The sequence below is a fragment of the Thermobia domestica genome, chromosome 18, assembly GCF_964235325.1.
Source record: "Thermobia domestica chromosome 18, izTheDome1.hap1.1, whole genome shotgun sequence".
NCBI classification, from domain to species: domain Eukaryota; kingdom Metazoa; phylum Arthropoda; class Insecta; order Zygentoma; family Lepismatidae; genus Thermobia; species Thermobia domestica.
In genome coordinates, this window is record NC_137471.1 from 103,990,953 (window position 1) to 104,016,937 (window position 25,985).

Genomic DNA, 25,985 nt, shown 5'->3' on the forward strand with positions numbered 1-25,985 from the left:
CATCGAAAACCAGTGGCGCAATCTGACTGTGATTAAGTGGAAAAATACTGCGATAACAGTTGACTTTTGGGTGGAGGTCTATGAGTACAGAGATTCAGCGGGGGTTAATTCATTTCAAGATTTAGCTAATTTCGCTATGGCAGTGCTACCTCTTCCTCATTCAAACGCTGAGGTTGAAAGACTTTTTAGCCAATTAAATATTGTAAAAACCAAACTGAGAAATCGGTTAAAAGTGGAAACTGTGTCGGCTATACTTCAAGTTCGAAATTCACTTAGAATCTCTGGGAAGAGCTGTCATTCCTATGAGATACCAGAGGCTGTCATTAAAAAAATTGGAGTCAAAGCAGCGTACTCGCAGCCGTCGTCTACTGTGACATCCCAGCCTTTAACATCGGTTAGCAGTCGGCCATTCCACGTAAACATGAGCCTAAGGACAGAAAATTGATTTAAATATGTTTTGCTCGTTATTTGTATAAAAATGAACAGAAAGGTTCGAAATTTACTATGCAGATCGATTTCATGTTAAAAAGTTTTAGTTTTTGTGTTTTTGAGCGATTGAAATTCGAAGGGAAAATTTACCAACAATATTGAACACCCCTAAACAACACATGATAAGCATTTGATTTAGTTGCACTGCGGTATAGACAAGCACGTACACCTTAGGAACTGAAGCTCAGGAGTTTTAAGGCTTTAGTATATTACGTAGTCTACTATTTGACTACTTTTCAAGGACTTGCGGACGAAAATGGTGATATTAGACGAAAATGGTAATTATGTTCTTGAAATCTTGTGGCGAAAAAGAATTCGAACTACACCGAAGTTTAGAAAGTATACTAGTGACGTGCCATAAGGGGGTGTTCGGGGCAACGGCCCCGGGCGCCGAAGTAAGGGGGCGAAAAATTCGGAAGGAAAAGAAAAGAAAAAAGAGAGAAAAAATACTTCACATATCAGTAGAAATTAGTATGGACTTAAATCCTCTTCCTGTTTTAGGAATTGGTCCAATAATGTTACTCATGTTAGGAAAATGCATGGAGGAGAAAATACGGTAAAATGGAAGGAGAAAAGTAATAAAAATCCTCGAAATCAAGGAAAAGCAACGGTTGAAAACTTTATTACGGTTCACCCCAACCATAGTGTCGCTTCGCGGCTGGTCTGTCGACCTCACTAATATGTACGGGGGCGCCGCCGTCATATACTCTCGCCCCGGGCGCTTGGGGATTTTCCCAGCATGGCACAATATAATTGATTTTCATGACGTGATTGGTAAACTTCCAAATCCGATTATGAAAATTAAAGAATAATGTAAAGTTGTGTAGCAGTTTAGTTCCAGAGTTAATGTTACTGAAACATATGAAGAATTGACTTTTGTTGATCAGTGTATCAACAGACCTACATCTTTAATACTGAAACTTCCTACATTCTTCTGATTTATATGTTTATTTTGTTTTTATTTCCTACACTGTACTACATGTGTAATTTTTTATCTATTAACATTGTAATATTTTGTTCCATACATAATATGTTCCTTAAAAGTGAAGTTGGTTTAAGTTCGTTCGCACTGTGTAACACCCGTTACATTGTTTAACACCCGTTACGGTATTGAACATTTTTTAAAATAAAAGCCATTACACATATGGAATTTCTGTTTGTAATATTCGTAACATCATACTTTGAGAAAAGTGCACACATAATTGAAAACAAATTTTGAGCTGGACCTTCGCAGAGTTTGGCTTAACTTTACATGCATCTGAAAGTGCATGTCCAATTGCTGTAACGCCCGTTACGCCACAATTTTCATTCTCGCTGAGTTGTGGTATCATGTATATGTAACGAATTAAGTGTTTACTATAATACACAGACAAACGGTGATGTTTCGAAGCTGTTTGATATATCTTGACCCAGTAAGGACATTTCTATTACAATTTCTATTCGTCCAAATGTAACACATTTCTATTACAATTTCTATTCGTCCAAATGCAAGGTGACCAGACGTCCCGTTTTAGCCGGGACAGTCCCTTTTTTCAATCATTGTCCCGTATTTTTCTGATTCTCAAATGGGACGCCTAAATGTCCCGTTTTTAAGCAAAAATGACCCAGGTGTCCCGTAATTATTATTCAAAATATAAAAGGTCAATACAAACTCTACACTCTTCCGTACCAACACTCATTAGAAAGGTTCATTTAAGTGGAACTCAAATAAAGTATCTCCTGACAACTGCTGGGTAGAAGTATTTTCCCATTTCTGTTCTTATAACGTACCGTACTCAAATCTTCTAAAACTTGTGAAGTTCCTTCTCTGTTTACCCGGGACTAATGCTACAATTGAATGTGTATTCTCGCACACGAATGCATTGTGAACAAGTGATAAAAACCCAACTGTTTACAGATACTTTGGAAGCTGTGCCGACCAGTAAGATTAATTTTGATCAGTCTTGTACCAATTTCTACAAATTGTTGAGTGCAAACAAAGAACTTTTAAAGAAGATCCATTAATCCCAAAAATGCCAGTGAAAATTACGCTATAGATGATGTAGTGAAAGTAATGATATACAAAAGAATAACAGATATTCAATAATGAGGTAAGTAGTTTATTAGTGGTTAAAAGTATTATTGGGTAGTACTTAAGTTAGAAACGCTGTGTTATCACTCTTGTGTATTTTATAAATTGAAAACAGTGTTAATCTGGAAATTAGATATATTCGCGGATTCGTATGCGTCCCGTTTTTGCAAGTAAGAATTCTGGTCACCTTGTCCAAATGTAACACCCGTTACGATGGAATGGCCGCAGTAGAAGAGGATGTAGAAGAGAAGATGTACCATCTTTTCGAATAGGTAAGTCATTTCACGTGGTTTCTGCCTTTGTTGATTATATTTAGCCTATGTATACATGTTTACTTTATATTGTTCCAGAAAAACATTCTTTTTAGGTTTAAATTCTACAAATATCTGTTTTAGCGACTTTCTAGCGACTTTTGGACCTGAATTGAGCGACATTTTATCAGTAGGAGTTGGCAACAGTGAAGGAAAAGAAAGGAACAGAAGATGAAATTTTCGTAGGTTGATCATTTACCGCACTTTCGAAAATTTAGACGTATAAATTCCGTAATTTATTTGTTATAATTAATGTTTGTTATTAATGTCAGCAATGAGAAGAGGTAGGTATAAAATGGGAGTTCACTCGAGCAGACAGTTCTACCAAATAAACAATTTATATGTAAAACACTGAAATATTTTCCGGCAAGGGATGAAAAAAAACCTCCCAGTTTTTCCACTATCATTAAAGTGTTACGAATTGCCATTAATACAATTTATTTTGGACAATCCTAGGGAAAAGGCCATCTGAACCTAAGTTTGGGCCAATCTACACGGCATCTTATAGACGCCGAATGGAATGGAATGGAAATGGGGTGTGCATGTAGGGAATTAGTTACTGTCGGTGCACAGCATAGTGAAAGTATTGTATGTGTATGCACGATCTTCTGTGCAGATGAATTGTACGGATTCGCGCATAAATTCATGAAATATATACATTTTCTGTGCAGTTTTACTATGCGGATCCATTAAGAAGTAGTAGGACCGGGTTAGAAGCCCCCGCAGGGGTTTGTTGGCTTCTGTTCTCGACACAAAATGGGCAAGTTAAAGGCTTCCCCAAAATTTTCCTTACATTTTACAATCTCTGGATCCGCACCTTTCTTCTCTCTGTATTAACTTTTTCTGAGGTGTGCGCTTGCATTTCCCGGTACAGATTCACTTTTAAGAAATTTGTGCAAAAACGTCGACTAAAATGCACGAGTGCTGTCTTAACAGTCAAGGAGGAGCACAACAGGAAGCCGGCAGCAGGTGCGTCAGTGATTGTAGCTATACGCGTAAACGAAGATTGTGGAAAACCATTGCTTTCATAGTACAAAGATATGTGATTGGTCCCTTCATTTAGTTTCACTTAGAAATTTGGGCAAATTTTTACTTTTACTCAAACAGTGACTTCAACCGATTCATCTGATCCGGTTCCCGGAGCAGTTTAGGAATCATTCCTGAACTGCTCCCGGAACCGGATCAAATGAATCGCTTACAGTTACTATCACAGTCAAAGTAATGTACGATGTTAAGAATTATACCATAAGTACAAGGGCCAAAATGTTACTAGACACCATTCCTAGTCTCTTCCGAGAAATCAATTCAAGTGAAGTGGTGACTATCAATTTTCAGATCTAAATGGGGAGATACCGCCTCCAAACCCCCCGCTCAAGTACCATGAAAACAACCAAAATAACAATAAATAATCACACCAATACTATAAAGCTAACATAAAGGGAAACATTTTAAAAAAAAAACACTCGTCACTAATCATAAATCAGTGCATTACAAAGAAAAATAAATTACATCTCAACAAGACAATAGGACAAGCAAACCAAATACTTTGCTTAATATTCAAATGCAAAACAAATCAAGAATACAAATAATATGAATTAAAAAGAAAACACTCACCATTTCGCCATAGAAGAGCACTCATGAATAATGAACTCATAATTGCTTTTACCCACTTTTACCATACGTCGGAAATATCTTCAGCCTTAGACCACAACAATGATAGTTTTTCTGTAACTCAATTAAACCACACACTACTGCAAAGCGATATGAGTTAATATCCGAATCTAATACAAACTTATTTAAAAACGACAAGTTCAAATTCTTACTATTAAATTCATGAAACGGTTTCTCTAGGGTGACCAGATTTTTTTAAATCCAAATCTATTATATAAAAGAGAACGCACAAATCCTTTGTTAGCTCATCACGCTAATACGGCTGAACCAATTTCTTTCATTTTTGGGGGGTTATTAGGATTTGGACCCTAGATGGTTTTTATCATATCACTTTAATTTTTAATTACCAGTGTCTTGAGATAATTGACCATTCAAGTGTCCATAACGTACAAATCACTTTGTTAGTTCATCATAGGTATAAAAATAAACGTATTTATATGCAACCCGCATGACCGTGTCACTCGGCGGGTTAACATAAATGACAGGCGCTATAATGTTAACATTTACTGCAATTTGAAAGCGAAAAAGTAAAAATTATCTAAGTAACAAAGTTTATTGCGTTCCGGGGTGACCGCAGCGAAGCGGGGTGAACGCTGCTAGTGAGTATATAAAAAAAAATTGACTAAGTATGAAGACAAGGTGAATTACAGTGTTTTATCCAATGCGCATGCAAATGAGTCAAATACTTAAAACAGTTTTACTCGCCATCATTCATACTTCTGCGACGATCTTGCTTTCTTGAGTAAGTTAATGTCATACTTTATTGCCAGTCTGAACTCTTCACAGGTCATGCTTACATTGAACTTCACTTTCATCACTTGTTCCAGTGTCGACACTGTGAGTTGACTTTTCTCCTCGCTCCAGTAAGTGTTAATAACACTGAAGGGCTTCTCACAATCAACATTAGTGCCCGGTAAAGTAAACAAGAATTGCACGAGTGGCACAATCACTTTTAAATTTGACCCAGCCCGCACTAAATCTTTGTACACTATTTTCCATTTGCCCATCATTGTCTCTCTTTTTTCTCCCCATTGTTCAAGGTGTTCTTTAACACATCTGGATATTGCACAGTAACTGTCAAAAATATCATCATTGAATTCCAACGAACTGTCTACATGTTTTGCCTGCTCATAGAAATATGCAAACGACTCCTGAAATTCTTCATAGGTAACTGATATGTCAAGTAATAAATGTTTCATCTTGTTTACTTCTCCGAAGAAACGTTGTGACCACGTCTCTAAGTATGTTATCACTTCAAACTTAAAACTTCTTGACACTGAGTAGGCATATTCCTCTTTTATATTCCCTTCTTTTACAAGTTTCGTAAGTAAATTTCTAGCAGAAAACGGATAAAAGTTTTGTTCAATTCTATCTTTGTATTTCCTCAGAAGTTCAAAATATTCATCAGGAACTTCAGTCGCTGTTATATCCTCCCTCTCAATTTTTGTAATTGTTTCAGTGAGCAAGATCAGCTGAGTATGCAGGAAATACAACCACAACTCACTTGTTTCGTCTCGAAAGAAATTGACTATTGGAACATTTTAATCACTCAAAAAGTACCCTGTAAGTGGTTCATACTGACGTATATTTTTTTCTGCATACGGCAGCAGAGACAAGAATCTCGTCTTTGAGCGATACAAAAGACCCTCATAATGACAGCCAATGACTCACAAAAGTTTTTCAAATTTTTGTCCTTACAGTAAAAATACTGAAATGGTACTATATTTTAAAAACCAAATTCTCAATATCGATCGGTATTAGTCTCGAACACGCCACAGAAATTCCATTGTGAAGAATGTGAGCCCCACATCCGATAGGCAAAACATTTTTCTTCAACCTGCACTCTAGTTCGCTATGCACATTTCCTGTTTTATTTTTTATGCTTCCAAAATTTACTGGTGCATTATCAGCTAGAAGACCGATGACCTTATTTTCCAAACAAAACTGACGTAATGTACCCATTAATACGTTCGACACAGTTTCCGAGATTTCATTTGATATGCTATGAATTTTTAGAAGACATGCTTTTACATTCAAGTGTTGTCAACATCCAAGTTTTTACAGGAAAACAAATGCGATTTTCAATGGGAAAATGCATTAAACGTTAAATGAAATTGAAAATACCACAAAAGAGTATAATTCGATATTTTTGGGAAGAAAAAAGAGTATAGAGTATATGAACCTCGAAAAGAGTATAATACTCTTAAAAAGAGTATGTCTGGTCACCCTAGTTTCTCAATAGCATTTGCTAACTCGATCGTCGCCATGAAACGAAAGTTCAGTTACGGGCTTCCCGCATTCCACCAACAACAGCACACACATACAAGCACACACAACATGTGACATCACACGAACAAACTACCATATGACTGTACGCAGACACCTAGTAGGAAAAATATGAACTACCACCATGAACTACGTCACACTAAAGGCACGAGCAATTCCAGCAAGCGACTCACGCAGAAACAGTTCCAAGAAGTGACTGAACTATAAGAACCGATTAATGTCACTGTTTGAGTCGAAGTATAGACTTGCCGAAATGTGAATAAAACGTACCTTATACTATACAGCATACCTCCATATCTTAGCACTCTTTCGTGCTTACAATTTACAAGAATTTCACAAACTTGAATGGTTCCGCTTCTTAACTCTTCAACTTCGTATACCCTGGAACCCCTTCCTTGACTTCATACGTTATGCTTAATGGGTACAAGAAGGACATGTTACATTTCGATTTCTGTTTTTCTACGTGCAAATCCGTGTCCGACGTAAGAACACAACGTACTTGGATTATTCACATGCTGGTCTGTTACAATATTATTACTAATCTTATGGGCGAATACATGCATACCAGGTTCGACTTCCACTAATGTATTTTCACGTACATACGCATCTCAGAGGTAACAAAACACAATATTTTGATTATTTACACACTACTGTAATATATTATTGTTACAAATTTCTTCTGTAAATTTTACAACTCTGTATAGCTGTACAATCAATCTGCACGTGCTCTTTGACTATAATCGTTTATATGTATACCTCTGTCGCTGACGTGCGTGCTCCCTACGGGCAACACACTCGCTACAGCTACTCGCGTGCTCGGGCCCCACTGCTGCATTCTTGCTCTGACTCCGTTAGATACCATTCGTGCTTTTTAGTGGCCACCTAGTACTAGTTGGTTCGTGTTTTATGCGCTGTAGTATTTATGCCATACGCTCACACTATTTATACTAAGCCCTCCTGAGGTCAGTCTTCAAATAGTAATGGAGCTCCAAATTTAGTGCATGCTTTGCTTAAAGAAATATAAAGCTCTAACCTAACCCGACGATTATTTTTACAATTTTCATTATTTTTACGATTTAACAGTTTATTTGATGTATTTCTATAAGATATCATAGCCCTTCTGCCACCAACTTTGACCCCCTCCCCCTCTGTTTCTTATACTGCTTGTAGACGATCCAAGAAAGCTTGAACAAGAGTCTTGTTCAAGACTATTTGATGAAAAAGACGTCAGCACTGACGTCATTTTTGTCTTGCATTCAATAGTTTCGTTCAAGAGATTTCGTTTCGGTCCTGTTCTAAAGCTAATATCTGGGCTGGAAGATATTGTTAGTATTTTTGTTGATAATATACACGATTTATGTAGTTACAGTGCTTGCATGCCCATAACTATTGTTAAATTTTGAGGCAATGATAGGTTTAAGTATTAATTTGAGAATTTAATATGCAAGAATATCGGGTGAAGAGTTCATCAAATAAAATATATGTATCTGACTTTTCTTGCTTTAATAAGACGTTTTGTACTTTTATTAATCTGGGATAATAATAAAAAAAATAATTGCGTACAGATTGATATTATGTTCGCAAACTGAAGTGCCCTGGAAATTATTACACGTTATCCTATTACAAAATATGCAATTATTTTATTACGAAATTCACACGTAGTATTTTAGGAGTTATTTCGTAAGGTAGGAGTTACTTGCATGCGTGCAGGTTTTTTTACGAGGACTTTCCCGTAAGGTACAAATGCGTATCCAGACATGCCACATATACGAAAGTGGAAAAACCCACTAAAATCAAGAATGGCATTTAACAGCATCAGGGCAGGAACATGGAAAGGGGCCCACGCGAGGGTAGGGTGAGTTCGCCAATAGTCGACCGTTGAAAAAAATCTTACTTCTGAACACTTATAAAACGTGATGATTTCATAATATTTGACAAAAGTGAATTATGTGCTTCATTTGGGTTCTTTTGTACCATACCGTGTGTTAACTGCTCACTTTTAAAATTTTGCAGTGACATAACAGTGCGTTTTACGAAAACTTATCAAAATTTCCACTTGTCGACCCTCGTCATTCAGTAGTCGACCGCGCGCAATTTCTATCGCTTTGAAGTAATTGATTGCGTTAGGTGATGTTTGGAAATTGTATTATTCGTGAGATCTGAACTTGACAAAACGATGATACAGATTTTATCTAATTTTCTTAAAGTTTTTCTCCTTAGTGGTTATAAATTAAAGGATTAGGGTTTGATCCATAGCTACTTTATTTGGAATAATGGATATGATTATTAAATGGTTCTTCCACGTGAAACAAGATTTCTCTCCTGTGTTATGTGCGCACGTTATCTTATCACTTATTATAGCTTTACAAATTCTAAACAAAGTACGACCCTAGTAGCAAAAATGCTTTCGGCCTGTTGGGGCGTGCTTGGCTTTTGGCTTTCTACGCTTGCACCTGAAACGTATACTTTCATACAATCTGCCTTTTGCTGTACTTGTAAGCGATGCTTTAGACCCTTCGCAGAGCATCATAGCTCACTGTCCGTTCATTGGCTATAGACTTGACTTGTTAAACGTGTGTGTCAAACTTGAATGGAACACTGAATGCAAGGTTGCCTTCATATAACTTTGTTACTGGAACCCACCTTGCGGTATGCTTGCATGTTTTCCAATCAAGCTGGACGCAAGCTTGGCCGACTTGTAATTCAAGCTTACAGCAAGCGGTTTGCAAGTTATCTCTACTACTAGGGCAGTCACTAATATTTTTTAAAAAATCGTACGTGTTCACGTTTCCCCCGTGTGAAATAGATTTCTCTCCCGTGTTAAGTTTCTCTCCTGTTACTTGAGCACACCGAGTTATCTTCTCATATATGATAAGATTTCTCTTCTGAGTTACTTTAGCACATTGAGTTATCTTTTCATGTAATAACACTAAGTTCCTTATTGTTTGTTCAAATAATTTATATGGTACACTCTGCACACAGGAACAGCTTATCTGCGAGATCTTCCCATGCATAGCCAGCGGTACATCGAAAATGGAACCATTTATCACATTCATCGCAACCCACTAGTTTATCCTCACTTTCCAAAGCAAAATCATTAATTATCACTCCACATCCTCTGCATATGGCTCCATCGCCATAGTAAATTACATCATCTTTATTGTGATGTTTTACAACAGCAGTTATTCTACAGTTCTTCTTCGATCTTTTCTTAGGATTTTCCGTCTTCTTGCTTTTTTTGCCTTTCTTTAGTCTCTGTTGCGTTTCTTTTCCTCTTCTAGTTTCTTCTGTTTTGTTTTGTTTTGCAGTCGGTACTCGGCGATATTATTCTAAGCTAATTGCAAACGTTATCTTCTCTACTTTCCTCTTAGGTTTTTTGACTGGGCTCTTGGGCCAGAACAGATGCTTTTTAAAAGTTGCCGTTATTGGTCTGATAATTGTAGGTGTTCCGATATTCTTCTGATTTGATTCACTTGGTCCAGGAACAACTCGCTTTCAATGTCCTTGTTTCTTGCTCTGCTGCTGGTATATAAGCCAGAACTTCAGTAGAATGTTCTTTGGAAGAATAAGTATATTGCCGAATATCCTTCATAGGTTCAGTTCATTCAGTGGAGTAGATGTGTTACCTTTCTTCTCATTTGATGGCACAAATTCTGGAATAAAAGCTTCCTTTCTCAGGATAATTAAAGGCCTCTCTGATTCTGTTGTTGAAGCAGACATACAAATCATTCTTCATTTGGCACAGTACTGATTTCCTCTTTCTTCTGTACTGCAATGGTGTCTGATTCCTCAGGTTTGGTTGGTAGAATAGGTGCTATATTCACTGTTTTCAGTTGTTACACTTGGATTGGCTTCAGTAGTTCATTTAGTAAATCCTGATTAACAGTAAGAGTAGATTGAGGCAAGTATTCATTGTTATCATCAAATACAGGGATTTCACCAACTACAACTTCGTCATCTACTGGTAAAGCTGGCGTTTTTATCATCAGTTTGTAGTGTTTCGTCCATCGGCTCTTCTGCTGGAAGTTTCAAAACTTCAAGGCCTGTGTTGAAGTGAACTGCAGCCTTTTGAAGTTCATCCTTGTACACAGTAATAACTTTTCTTGAAGTAAGAAGATCTTCACTAACGTTTAGCTGAGTAGAAGTACTCTTTGTTTTTGCATACACTCTTGATGCATTTTGTGTTGTCAACGGCGTCCAGATTGAAGTGATACAGTCCACATTTGCGAAATACATTATTGTTGACGGTGTAGCTCCTGTTGCTAGGACTTCTGCAATAAGTGGTGCAAACTGAACTCTTGTAACAGAAGATAAATTATGTTCCGTTAGATAGCTGCATATAACGAATTTCCAATTTGTTTTTAACGCCTTGAAGACGGATACATCGCATGGTTGCAAGATATGCGTTGCATGAGGGTACAGGGCATACAATATGATCTCGTTGTTGTCACAAAATTTGTTTACTTCATAAGTTAAGTGAGTTTTGTGACCGTCGATGAAAAATATTACAGGCTTAGGTTACATTGTAATCTAATAGCCATTTATTGAAACCGTTGGCGACACACTCAAAGAATGTCTCGCTAATCATCCAACCAGATTCGGATCGTTCTACCACAATCGAAGAGGGAATATTGGGCACAATGCGCTTTATGCAGAGTCGTTTTGACGTATGAGTAGAGTCATACTAAAGGCCTAACTACTGCAGGAAACACATGTTAGTCGAACGCTTTAGTATTGCACTAATCACGCGTCAGAACGACTCTGCATAAAGCCCAATATCTCTGACAAGTAAACCTTACGTTTGGGTGAATCGAGTTGCTGACTGAGACTCATATGAGAAAGTAGTACTAAATGTGGTCAGTATTTCAGTGAAGCTGTAGGTGCGAAGCTCCAGGGGTTTAGGAGATACAGCTACCAGAACATCACATGGAAATACAGAATAGTCTTCATACACTTGGAGGTAAAAGCTCCGTAAGACCTCTTGTAACGACAAAAGATGAATAACTAATATATGGGTACATATTAGGACTAGGGGGAAGTCATATAGTAAGGGTATACCTGACAGCGGCTATCTTGAAATCCGCCATTTTGAATAGGTTAAGTTTTTAAAATAGGAATAGGTTCATGTGATACATGATTTAAGGCGCAAATTTAATCAGAAGAACAATGGTGACGTTAATTTTGATTTACGCGCAATTAGTAAAAAATTACAGGGACATTAAATATTGTTGCAGCATATGTATTAGTCCTTTACCCCACCTTATAAGTTTTTAAAATAGGAATAGGTTCATGTGATACATGATTTAAGGCGCAAATTTAATCAGAAGAACAATGGTGACGTTAATTTTGATTTACGCGCAATTGGTAAAAAATTACAGGGACATTAAATATTGTTGCAGCATATGTATTAGTCCTTTACCCCACCTTGTAAATTTTGTGTTCAAATCCGCCATTTTGAATCAGACAAAAGTTTTAAACAAAACGCATAACATTGACACCTTATTAATAGCAAATTTTACCATAAACCCAACGGTATAACCATTTTTGCTTTATCAGTAACCAGCAATTGTTATCGCATAAACAAGTTGCTAATTTAAGGAAAAATGACCAAAGTGGAATTGAGAAATAATTGAACTTTGGTCTTTCTTCCAGAAAAGTCCTCAATTAGTACAATCAATATGTAGTTCAGAAAAGAGTGCCTGACTTTCACAAACGCTCTGCTCACAGTGAGCACACCTGACAAAGGCAATTGAGTTACACTTGACACATTTGTCGTTAACATTTCCGTCAAAGCAGTAGTCGTAAGGATCGATCCATTTAATTTTGTGCTGGTTAATGATAAAGCAAAAATGGTTATACCGTTGGAGTTATGATAAAATTTGCTATTAATAAGGTGTCACTGTTATGCGTTTTGTTTAAAACTTTTGTCTGATTCAAAATTGCGGATTTGAACATGGACGCCATCAAGACAACTCTTACCACAGACCAAATATTTATCCATCTGCTTTTTATTTATTATCATTAACACAAAATTTACAAGGTGGGGTAAAGGACTAATACATATGTTGCAACAATATTTAATTTCCCTGTAACTTTTTACCAATTGCGCGTAAATCAAAATTAACGTCACCATTGTTCTTCTGATTAAATTTGCGCCTTAAATCATGTATCACATGACCCTATTCCTATTTTAAAAACTTAACCTTAATTCAAAATGGCGGATTTCAAGATGGCCGCCGTCAGGTATACCCTTACTATATGACTTCCCCCTAGTCCTAATATGTACCCATATATTTGTTATTCATCTTTTGTCGTTACAAGAGGTCTGACAGAGCTTTTACCTCCAACTGTATGAAGACTATTCTGTACTTCCATGTGATGTTCTGGTAGCTGTATCTCCTAAACCCCTGGAGCTTCGCACCTACAACTTCACTGAAATACTGACCACATTTAGTACTACTTTCTCATATGAGTCTCAGTCAGCAACTCGATTCACCCAAACGTAAGGTTTACTTGTGAGTACTCGCGACTTTTATGGATAAACAATCGTTGGAGCAACTGTTTCTCTCGAAGCACTAGACGTCCCTAGAAAAATAAGCGTTAACTTTTCTTTATCTTGAACCTCATAAATATTCTTCCCGCCCTTTGATCCCAAAATTTTCCCGGATGATGGGCACAATTGGAAAGAAGATTCATACGCGTTAAAAATTCTACGTGGATCTTCTAGAATGAAAAGATTGTTCGTACTGATGAGATAAGTCTTAAGATCATGGCACGCGTGCTAGCCATTAGCTCAGCTAGGAAAGCTTCTTGTTTTTGTGTTAAGAAAAAAAAAAAAGTTCCACATCGAAATAGATTGTCAGAAAAAGAAACTTTCAACTAATGTTACTGAACAAAATCTAGTCAGCAAAATGCAAAACACAGTATGAAACAGTGTGGTCGACAGCTGGCAAGAAATATTCCAATAGTCGATCAACATGAGGAACAGGCGGTCGATTTTTAGAATATGTCACGAAATCGACAATTTAATACATGTATGTTGAAAAACAGGCCTTAATACCAAACAAGGAATAATTTGAAGCAATTTGGCGCACTCTCAAATAATCCAATAATCGACCACCCTTGGTCGACAATTGGTTTTTATGGGAAAGGAAAAATGCCAAGTTTCGACCCCATTTTAACGCGTATTTTTTTCATTTAATTCTTTCCAGTTATTGACAAATTATGCTGGTACAGCTTCTAGACTAACTTGGTTATGTAACTAAAACATTTCTTCCTCACGTACTATCTATATCCTTAGAAAAATGAAAAACAAGAGGAACACAGAATTCTTATTACACGCTGTCGTAAAGTGTGCACTTTAGTTGTAATTCTACAGATACGTCGAAATATATTGGTCGAAGACGACCAGCTAAACAAGAGAGAGTTAAACAATGAATGTCATTGGTAGTATATGATGCAAGTTTTATCATGAATAATTTTTCGCTCCAAAAGACCATCAGATATATTTTAAATAGACAATAGTAAGCAAAAATGGTCGACTATTGGATGGCGGTCGACTAGTGGCGAACTCACCCTACGTCCGTCGGGAGCAGGCGCGTCATTGACGGAGGTTATAGTGCAAGAAATATAAGAATTAGAATACTGCAACAAACCCTTGACAACTCAACTATAGCCCTTGTAATGATTTGCTACTGGTAACAATAAACTGCTAAACATAAAATACTTGTTTCCTACATTATACTGGCTTGTTCCGACGGTGGAAATTATTATCCCAAACAATCGTCTTTCGTACGCACTCACACATTTTACCAGTAAAATTACTATTTGACGGGTTATTCTTAACCAGTACCAAATATGGGATAGGTTTGTGAAGAAAGTCTGATGCAGATATGGGCGATAAGTCCAGTGGCTGAAAAAATATATTATCATTGCTTCGTTTGGTTTCCTACGTTTTCAGCCTTTTCTTTAACAGTCTTCGATACTATAGCATAAATAACATCAAAAGGGAATCATTGCCTCGTGATACAATTTTGGGAAACAGTTTTTTTTCTTTCTTTTTGAGTGTGATTCTGCCATCAGTACGCCATTTGAAGATTCAGACTTTTAGAAAGCTTAGTACAGGGATTTTTATATCTAAGCAGCACTTTACTCTTTTAACTTAAGCTAACCTAACCCGCATTTAATGTAAAAGGGTCAACATACTTAGCGAAAATTCGAAGGGGGTTGCTACAAAACCAATTGACCTATTTTCTAAGTGATTTAATATACTGGTATTCCATTAAGTTCCAAATGCTTGCAGAAAGTTAGGAAATATATGCTAATATTATAGCTATTCATGCGGAGGTCTGAACTAAATCAGTACGCAGTTTCTCTTTCACTTGTTTTCATAGTTTCAGTCACTTGTTTTGGACTACCACCTATCAACAAATATATAAAACATGATTCAATACCTCTATGATCACGTAAAATTTGTTTCAAGACCATTCGAGACACTTGTTCGAGTGTCTTGAACAATACTCCTTTGAACGTGTAAATTTGAGGTATTGAATGGTCTTGTTCAGGCTTTCTTGGATCGTCTGCAAACAGCATTATATCGGTCAGCCGCTATAACTTTGCACATACACTATTTTCACATCCTCTATCAGGTGCACTATGTCTCATCCCGCAACTCGATGCGCAATATTAGTCCTTGATGTATCTGTGTTCGTGTCCCTATCGTTCAAGGTTACTGGAAACACCTATAAAACCAGAATAACCGAGTATAATAGAGATAAGTTACGGAGATACTTTCCGTGAATCAGAAAAACAACTGGTCTTAGGTACCAGGTTCCAGTTAATTATTCGAATTACTTTTAAAAACACTTTCTCCTTCATGTTCTTGCGTGTTTGTATGTTTTTTTTTTTTTTTTTTTTTTTTAAATTTAAACTTGAATTCTCTCAAACAAAGTATTTTATCATGACCGAAATCAGTGTTTCTTCGTTAATAAAATATTTGAATCATCAATGTGTGTAATTTGCTACGTACACTATTGTTTCTTGACTCTTACTCAACAGAGCAGTGTTAGTGCAGTGGCTTGAGCATTCGTTTCGTAATTTTGAGTCCGCGGTTCGATTTCCTCTTAGGAAATTAAGAAATTTTTTGTCATTTACAATGTTGATAATTCTAAATACCACTCATTCTAGCTTTGGAACTTTTTGTATAAATTAAAAGACAAATTCTGACCAAAGCATATATGAACTAATAAATAATAGCGTTACAGTTTCGACAAATTAACTTTGCCTTCATTAGACACATTATCTGATGAAGGCAAAGTTAATTTGCCGAAACTGTAACGCTATTATTTATTAGTTAATATATGCTTTGGTCAGAATTTGCCTTTTAATTGATAATTCTAATGTATAATAACATGTAAAATAGTCAATTTCTCTCGTTCTTACAAGTTAGAATTGAAACGATTTCTTTCTCAGGGGAAATACTAACAACATGACGTCACAGTCTACAATCTCGATTTATACTGTCTGAAAACTCAGCGTGTTTAGCAAACAATTCATGTATACATAACGTATGAGTCATAAATGTGTCTGAAACGGTATTGTTTCATTGTGGAATTGATTCTAAGTTTTCCACTCTTACTAGAAATAATTTTCGTTCGCCATTTCCAGCACGTTGCATATATGCGTTAAACCAAAATTTGTAAATAGGAACTATTCTTTTTTATATTTGTATATATATTTTGTTAAAGTATCAATATAACACATACATAATCCGAAGTCTTGTACCCAAAGAAAGGGCGTTACTATATATCGTGATGAAGACAAATCCTACGTAGTTTCTGTTAAAGCGTCCGAAATTTCGATTTTCATATTGTCCAGGAGCTGACACCTTCTTTTCCCCTCTTTTCCTTCCGGACACTAGTCCTTTCAAATGTTCTCTTGAACAGGGTCCAAATCAATTTCTTTTCCTTTTCCTTCAGTATGTTTATTTGCATTGGCATAGAACATAATATTGAGGTCTCAAATCTTCAGTAATAATAATATAGAAGACAAATTCTGTATGAGGACAGATTGTATTACAATCTGTAAAATCACCCCTAGCGTTAGGCAGAAGTTACAAAATAGTCGAGAGAAGTGTACGCACCATCAGGACATACCCAAGAACGCCGATCCTGGGGGGCCGGGGCCCCCAAAGATCATGTGGGCTCCCCATTGTATTTATGAATATACAATATTTGGCATAATTTGAATGCAGTTTGTCTTAAAATCTTCATATTTATGCCTTCTGCATCTGAATGCCCCCTCCCCCCAAATTTACAGAGAAATCGGCGCCCTTGGACATGCCCTCTGCATACGGCGCTGTAACTAGCTAAATGTTAAATGAAAAGTTTCCACGCAAATTTCATGTAGAATGTGGGGCTACTGAACTCACAAGAGCCCTAAGAAAATTTGTTTTAAGTAATGGTTATGCCGGCTAAGCTGAAGACGACGACGACAATGAGAATGAAAGAAATATTGGAATGAAGAAAGTGGGAAGAAGCAGAACCCGGAGAAAACCTACACACACGGCGTTTGTCCGGCACAATGCCCACTAGGTGAGAGCTGAGTGGAAGAGGGTGAACCATTAAATGCACAACACTTTAGTAATAATAATAATAATAATAATAATAATAATAATGGTATTAAAAGCGTAAAGTTGCCCTAAAATTTGGCAAAACTTACTTAAAAGTAAGGATTTCTGGGAGGGTGGGCCGTACCTCCAAGACACATCTCTGCAACTACTCTGCAAACTAACTTTTAAACGAAGTCGTTCCACTCAAGTTTTATGTAGAAAGTATTCTACTGTATGTTTTAAGGAAAATAACTGAATATCACTGAACACTAAGGCATATAATAAACTAACTTTATAGGACATGCAGATGTAATTATAAAAGCTTTGCTAAAAAAAAAAAAAAAAATATCTACACAGACCATAATTCAATGAGCTCTGAGATACAAAGTAACAGAACAGCATATAAAATTCGGTCTATAGAGAAATTGTTACTTAAAGAGTGGACATTGAGATAAGACGAGAAATGTTTACGATACTTTTCGCCTCGCCTCGTCTCGATTCTCATCTCCAAAGCGAGACGATAATTTGAGTTAGACTTGTCCCGTCTCGAATGTAAAATGTTAATTATCATCTCGATTTTGTTTGTTTTGTTTTAGAAACGAGATGGGAAGTTCCTCTGCTCGTAAGCAACATTAAACAAAACCGAAATATTTTTTGCCAAATGTCGCGTTTCTGCTTGTAATGGTATGACCTGAGCGATAATAAGTTATTATTATTACTTTATTATTATTCTTGAAGATTTGATATTTCAAGTATTCAAACATCCGAGTATTCAAATATCTGAATATAATGAATCGTATGTCATCGCCGATCAATTGCCTACAAAAATCCTAAGGTAAAAGAAAAAAAAAAAAAAAAAAAAAAAGAAAATACTTGCCCAACGTGGATTTCATCCAAGAACCTCCAGATTACTGGTTGAGCGCCTTGAACACTGAACCACGAGCACTACGCAGTAAACGATTCGCCTTTAGTTTGGTGACGTTAGGTTTCTCTGCCTCCGCTTGCGAAGTTGTATGTGATATTTCTTAGTTTCAAAACGTCTTTTATATTTCTTTTATGATGATATAAGTCAATAATCTTCGGCATAGTTTATATTAATAACTTGAGTTATTCTTAAACGTTTTGTTCACAAGTTTGTTTCTTCTCTACACGAAACTACAGATATGACAGATTTAATTCCCATATTCTGCATTTGTTTCAAAGCAGTCATCATTATCTGTTCAGTGACTTGTATCCACCACGATACGTGCGTAGTAGATAATAAACGCAATTGAATTGAGGGTGTCCACAAAGACTTAAGGATTGTGTGTGTGCTACTGGTGGCAATTTTGAATAATTATTTGTGATGCTTAAACTTCCCGATCCTATTCCTTACACTAAATCATGTTGTGCTGGAGCTATTAACGAAGTATTTTATTGCGGAAACTATTTTAGACATTTTCGGGAAGCTTCATGTGAAGAAAGCTAAAAAATTAAACTATCCGTTTTGATTTTTGATAAGAGATTATCTTTGCCGTTTGCTAGGGTTATTAAGGAAATATTTATTTATCAAATATCAACAAAATCACTTGAGTCGTATTTGAGATAACTGTCGGAAAAATTTTCCCAAGGAAGAATGAACTACTTATTGTGAATAGTTTCGTAGAACATAATTTATGTACCACTATAGCTATTAACGAAATAGAGAATCCGTGAATGATGTGATTTTTGAGTGATCGTTAATAATAATTAAAAAAACAGTAATAAAATTACAGTAGCAACTCCCTAGATAATAAAATTTGAAGATCAATTGACACGACGGGATTCGAAACCAGGTCTGCTGCGTGGTAGTGTCGTACGATACCATTATACTACAAGCCCTTCACGTAAGACAGAAATTGAATACTAGTTACGGAGATAATACGTTTACTAAGCATATTTTATTTGAAAATATTTCGAAACGTAATTCAATATTCCTGGACGTGTTGATGTATGTAATTTAAATAATTACAAAATAACATCTGCCATCTTTTCTCCTTTGTAGGCTGCAGAGAAACCTCAACCTGAACTAGAGTAATGTTTCGGGAGATTTTCCTTATTGAGAAAAGTGTATTTGACCTGTTTCTGAGTTGAAACAGGAAACGATGAGTATCTTAACTAATAACCATCTCGTAATACAGGCCTTAGTATCTTGACTAGTTTTACTGAAAAGTTTAGAAGTAGTTAACAGTTTTTGTACGGCATCAGGTAAATGGTCGCCGTAGGCAAGTGGTTATCTCATCGAGGTTTTCTACCAAGGAGACTTGGGTGGCAGTCTTCGCAAGTCTAAAATTTTTCACATGCTTCAGTTTCAACTCATACTCTGTGTGCCATGCAAGATCTCTTTTGCAGGACAGAGATGTTCGAATGAAGAGAATTGCTGTAGGTCTATGAATGGAAATAAAGATTTGCAAAGTTATTTCCTTCAAACATTTCAGATTTCATATTTTCAGTTAATTTCAGTTAATTTTCTACGCATGTATGATCAATATTTTATTTATTTATTTTTTTCTCACATACAGAATGTAGTGAAGTAATACATTATGCACGTCAACGAATTTTAGTGTTATTCATGTATGGCATTCATTGGACTCCACACTCCAGAGAACAGAGATTAATCTTAAAGTGGATTTTTTTCGAGGGTCAATTCCACAGTAAAAGCCTGTTTTAATCATCCATACGCGTACCAACTGTCGCCTGGTGGTTGAAATGCTAGGTGTAAATTGGGTTACATCTGTCCAGGCGTTTTTAATATGAGCAAAAGCAGGGTGGATTGATTTAAATCAGGCTGATTTAAATCGAGATTTAAATCACTTGATTTTTTAAATAAAAATCGTTGATTTAAATCAAATTCCGAAATTAATTAATTCAAAGTGAAAATAAGTAAAATCCAGCCTCTGTTGTGTTATTTCAATTATGGAAGATAATCATAATACAATAAGATTCAAATGTATGTACAGCACAGTATGAAAACGGGTATTTCATGCAGAGATGATTAGGGAAAATCCCGTTTTGAACGGGTAACGGAGGTATTCTGCTTTCTTTTCTTCGTAACATAAGGTTTTTAAATCGTTAACTATTCCAACGAGAAAATCACCATGGACATTTAAGACGAAAATTCTTTTGTGTGCGCGTCTGTTTGTTTGTTCCCAGATAATAGGGGCATATTTATAAAGGGATCCGATTCCCTCTCCTTTTTTAGATTTTATAACTTTAGGCGAAATTGGCGTATCTTATACGTATTTCGTGCCGCAAGCTAGTTCCATTTTTTTAAGGTATGCCCCTGCCAAATATGAGTAACTTTTGTGAAAAAAAAGTATCATGTTGATAAACGTCGTCGCACTTTTTCCTTAGTGCTTAAGAAATCTTGTTTGGGATTAGAGATGCAAAATAGCCGGCTTTTTTGATTTTTTTTTTTTTTTTTACATAAAAAGCTGGCTTTTTAGGGAAGAAAACGGAAATTTTGCCTTTTTTCATTTGTATGATTTTTCTATCTAAATAGCTTTCTTATAGTATACTCTATAGTTAAACAAGATTTCATGACCTCAATGCCATATTTCCCTCTAGAATTCACCATAATGAGCACATGTTTGATGAATTAGTATTTGAGAGCAATTTTAGAGGCTTTATAACTTTATTTTAACTTCTGAGTTATCGACATTTTTTTCTTCTTTAGATCATTTCATTTTTAGTTATTCGTGTTTCATTTCTTAGAGCTTAGTACTCTAGTTTCTAGCACATAGTTAAACTTATGTTTTTCAATATATCCGTCAGAGCATACTTTTACATTTCTGTTATACTGTAGCTGTGTAATTATGTAGCAATAATCTTCCGTATGCAACCTTGAATACCATTTTATACAAATAATCAGTACGGATTTAGAAAAGTGTTTTGGGAGGGTTTTTTCTTGTTAATGGTTAGTTTTTTCTAAAAATTCCTGATTTTCATTTGAGGCGAGCTTCAAGTTCATGAGTAAAGACATAACTAAAATTTCGTTTGTTTTAGAAATTCCGTAATTTCGGAGAACAGGCTTCAGTCCGAAGACACCCCCACCCTAACCCCTTTCGCAAATCAGTCATTGCTGGTAATTAGTAAGAAAAACGATTTAAAACATAAGAAATGAAATCAGCCAGGACTCATACAGTACACGCACTATCTCTACATTCACAGATGGAATTAAGAACTTTTATCACAATGGTCGAATCCCGGATTTCCTAATAGAAGCGGAAAAGCTTACCACTCACTCATGTTTGTTGAGCTTGACTTAAATGTATTTCGTAGTTTTTTAAGGAATAGCCGTAATGACATGTTGAATTCTTGTTAAAAATCAGAAACCTTCAGGACTGGGTAAACCGTGATAGTGGTTATATATTCCAGAGCCTTGGAAACCAAACGCTCAGATGAACAGTATTATGTATATGATCCATGAACAGAAAATTCAGTACTTTCCTGACTCTAAACAAGCTTAAGGAACATTCAGTGCGTTACAGAATTTGAGACTTTACCGATTCTGCAGGTCCGAAGCACCTGATAGGTGGTAACAGATTTTTACGTATGTAATAAATGAATATAAAATACATTTTCAACATTTCTGTTCCATTTCAAAGAAGTTTCTGTAGGGGTAGCAAAGGCGCAAGCAAGAGGTGCATTAACAAATTAGGTGATTTTTGAGCGTCCCATACGAAGATTGCATTTTTCAGTCTTTTAAAGTAATATGTTGAATTGTAATGAAACAGTGATTATTTTTCATTGTTACTCTAGTATGAATCTTTATGAAAGTCTCGGAAGTCAGACATAATAAACTTATAGGCTATAACAGATTGACGAGGGAATGATATTTATTTATTTAACAATCACCAGGTGCAGCTGAGAGGCTATTTTATACTGGATATCTAACAACAACATGGAAAAGATTTGGGAAGGTATCGGCCAGGGCCTGTTCTAGTAGGTACCATCCCGGCGTTTGCCTGGTAGGATTCAGGGGAAACTGAAAACCCCAGTCAGGATGGTCGGCAGCGGGAATCGAACCCATGACTTCGCGAATGCGAAGCCAACGTTGTACCACTTGAGCCACTTGATGTACGTAATGAACAAGGAGAAAAACATGTTATTTTTGAAAAGGCTACGGCGTCGAAACAAATTTGTTTTGTGCATTTGTTCGGTAAATATATTATCTTCCCGATGTGTTATTTGTTTGAACTCACATACATAGTACAATAAATTCTGTATGTCATGTAGCAGTTTTTCCTTGTTTTTTTGTATTTCTAATTCATAATAAAAATATTGCTTATCATGCATATGGAAGTTAAAACTTAACTGCAACTTATTATATACATGGATTAATCCTTTGGGATTCATAATATAAATGTGTTAAGAATTAAAATTGTTTGAAATGTGTTTTCGAAATTCGTGTTTATTTTCGAGGTTTTTGTATTATTACCTGCATCCACTACTACTTAAATGAGTTTTTGTATTGTAGAGAAGCGAAACAAAACCTGCTTTATCAATTTAAAGCAGAATTTGGAAAAAAAAAAGCCAAAAAATTTTCCAAGCAAAAAAGCGAAGCAGAAAAAAAACGAGTTTTCCTCCCTCCAAAAAGACTTTTTTTTTTTTCTTAACCCTTGCATCTCTATTTGGGATTGAAATAAGTTAACGACTGGCAATCAATTCAAAATTCAAGTCCAATACTTTCACTTAAATGACATAATTAACATTTAATATTAATTCCTAATGTTTTATCTTCAGTTCGTGACTTGTATTACGCGAGAAGAAAGATTTGATTTAAATCAAGAAAATCGATTTAAATAAAAAAAATCAACAAAAATGATTTTTTTTAAAAAAATCATGATTTTTTTCCACCCTGAGCAAAAGTACTGGACTGAGGTAATGGAATTATAGCAGACAGGGGAGAAGATATTTTTGCTGCTGACCGTACCATGAAACACTTAGTTTTTTCCATCATGTAATGTCTCCAACAGTTATTTCAGCAATTCTGCTGCATTGTATTAAACCTTGAAGGTTTTCAGAATGAAACTGCTTCAGTATTTAACAGGGTTAGCTGGTTTAAACCAGCTGTTTTTTTTTTTCCGACTGGTTTAAACCAAAAAACGAAAAATGTTCGTCAAAGTGTAAGTGTTCGTAAAATCGTAATGAACACACATTTGTGGGTTATCACGTTTCACTCCCGTATATTATTCGTATTATATTCACACCTAAATTCCCCATTCATTATTCAAAAAGATTATACTACAAAAGCAACTTTTTTATATAAGTTTATAAATGCTTCTTTTGTGAGTTTTTTATAGTTTGCTATTGTTATTATGCAATTGCAATCAAAGGAAAATTCTAAATGTTGTTTCGTTTTAATAATGTTTATTGTTGATAAAATACATCAAAATACCGTTTTTTTTTTTTTTTTTTTGGTGGTGGTGGTGGGGAGGTCGTACAAACCCCACGAGAGGTATTTATTGAAATCAGAAGTTTCTTTGGTATTTATTTATGTATAAATGGGTCAGAGCCAAAGTGGACTCAATTAATTCGTATCTTCATTCACTTTTCTTACTGATATGCAAATTAGGTCGTTGTATTTCTTTAACTTGGACTAAATTAGTTCTTCTGTACTTGCAGTATTTTGAAATTGTCCATGTTAACAAGTAGGCCTATGTAAAGATCAGTACAACGTATTTTTATCAGGAGTCCTTCCTGAGTGCGTCGGCAGACGTATCGTATTTGTGGCCAATTAGTCCCGGATTCGAGTTCAAGTAGAGGACAATTTCTCTCGGATGTAAGCCGAGAAGCGGTTTGGATTCAGCTTTAAGGTGACCCCTTCGAGCATAACCTTGTTGTATAATAACACCAAGGCGAAACAAACTTATTTCTGTCCATATGTGATATAAATACATAGAGCAAATTATTTAAACCAAAAAACGTGGTTTAAACCAAAGAAACGGGGTTTAAACCTAAAAACTGTTTTTTTTTTCTTTTTGGTTTCTTCAATAAAAACCATGGTTTTTGCTAACCCTGGTATTTAAGAACTTTCTATTTTTAATTATGTTGATAAGCTTTCAAAAATTCCCAGGAAAATGTTCCGTGATACAAATTCTCATTTACGCTGAAACGTGCACCTGGAATATATGAATTCATAGAAATAAATCATATATAATTGTTCTGAAAGTTACTTTGTATCGCTATTTTCGATGTACGAAAAGAAGATAATTGAATATTCTGAGACTTACTCTAATCAGACAGTTATCTTCATATAGAAATTATGTGGTGTAGAAATCTTCATATAGAGTGTAGATATTATGTACTTATCAGTCTACTCTTAAAATCCTCAAAGTAAAAGAAGGGAATTGAAAATGGCAATGTCTTTAAGACGGTTTCAAAATAGAACAAATGTTGAGCACAGTTTGGTTTCATTTGCGAATTTTCGAAAGTAAAGTAGACATAGGCGTATCAGAAAATAAATAGAACACAAGGAATTACTAAATTAAGGAGGATTGATCCATTCGTGGAAAATTATGGGACTAGCAGTGGAAATTATTAACATCGAAAGATTCGTATAGAAGCATAAAAATTAGTGTATTTTATCTAGAATTTCGTGCAACCTAAATTTGATGATAATAATAAAACGTCGTATTGCTTTAAGATGTGCGATATAAAGAAAATATTGTTTGTGTCTATCAGTATGATACAATTAAACGAAGAAAGGTAGCTGCTAAACGTGAATACAGTGGTGGACTTCTGATGGACATCGGCCATCTGTGTAATAATAGGTACTTTAGAAAGAAAAGGAACGAAAATAGAAGGCGCAACGATTTTCATTTATGTTGCTTTTAGTGGCGCAAGTGGGATCGTTATTCAAAGAAAATTGAAGAACTTATTTCATTATTTTTGAATACACAAAGTGTTAAATGATAACTTACCGTAATTTATAACCTATATTTTGAACCTACGCTCAAAGTTATACAGCAATGGTGTAGCCAGTAGAGATTGTAGGCGCCTCGATTTGTTATGCTAAAAAAAAGTTTTAAACAACTACTACTCTTTTTCAGTTTTAACGTCCTGTCTCAACAACGGAGTTATGAAGAACTGAACCACAGCTAAAGTAAGCGACAGATCTACCGACTTAATCATGGTGGACACCTGACAGAAATATGTTGTACTGATGTTATGAGTTATTTCAGAAGAACAAAAAGATACACAACTGCACAAGGCTCATTCCATGTCAAATCACCCAGGCCATGTCACCCACCAATTCAGATTTTAATGAAACCTCGTGTATTGTTAACACTATTAAGGTATGAAGACCTGTAAAATTTTTCTTCCGAAATCCTAATAGTTCGTGAGAAATACGAGACCAAAGTTTCAGAATTTCAGCCATCCCGGTCGTTCTGGAGTCTATCTAATATTTCGTAGAGCTGAATACAAAAATTCATATCTCAGTATCTAAACAATGTATCACTTGGAAATTTCCACCCAAGGTTTATGTAACTCTGTAGGGCTTAAAAAAAAAAAAAATCAAGATTGC

The 25,985-nt window shown here is 35.6% G+C and overlaps 1 protein-coding gene across 5 annotated transcripts in view; it reads left to right on the forward strand.

Annotated features, from left to right (window-relative positions):
- Nucleotides 1–2,554: 2,554 nt before the first annotated feature.
- Strump (WASH complex subunit strump) overlaps nt 2,555–25,985 on the forward strand; it is a 579,189-nt gene continuing 555,758 nt past the window's right edge. The window contains exon 1 of one of the 5 annotated variants that reach the window (XM_081746920.1): nt 2,555–2,579. The gene's annotated coding sequence lies outside the window, so the exon portion shown is untranslated. Of the gene's footprint in view, nt 2,580–2,808; nt 2,833–3,013; nt 3,156–3,467; nt 3,841–25,985 lie in introns of those variants that run through there. The other 4 variants (XM_081746918.1, XM_081746916.1, XM_081746921.1 and 1 more) reach the window with 4 other exon arrangements.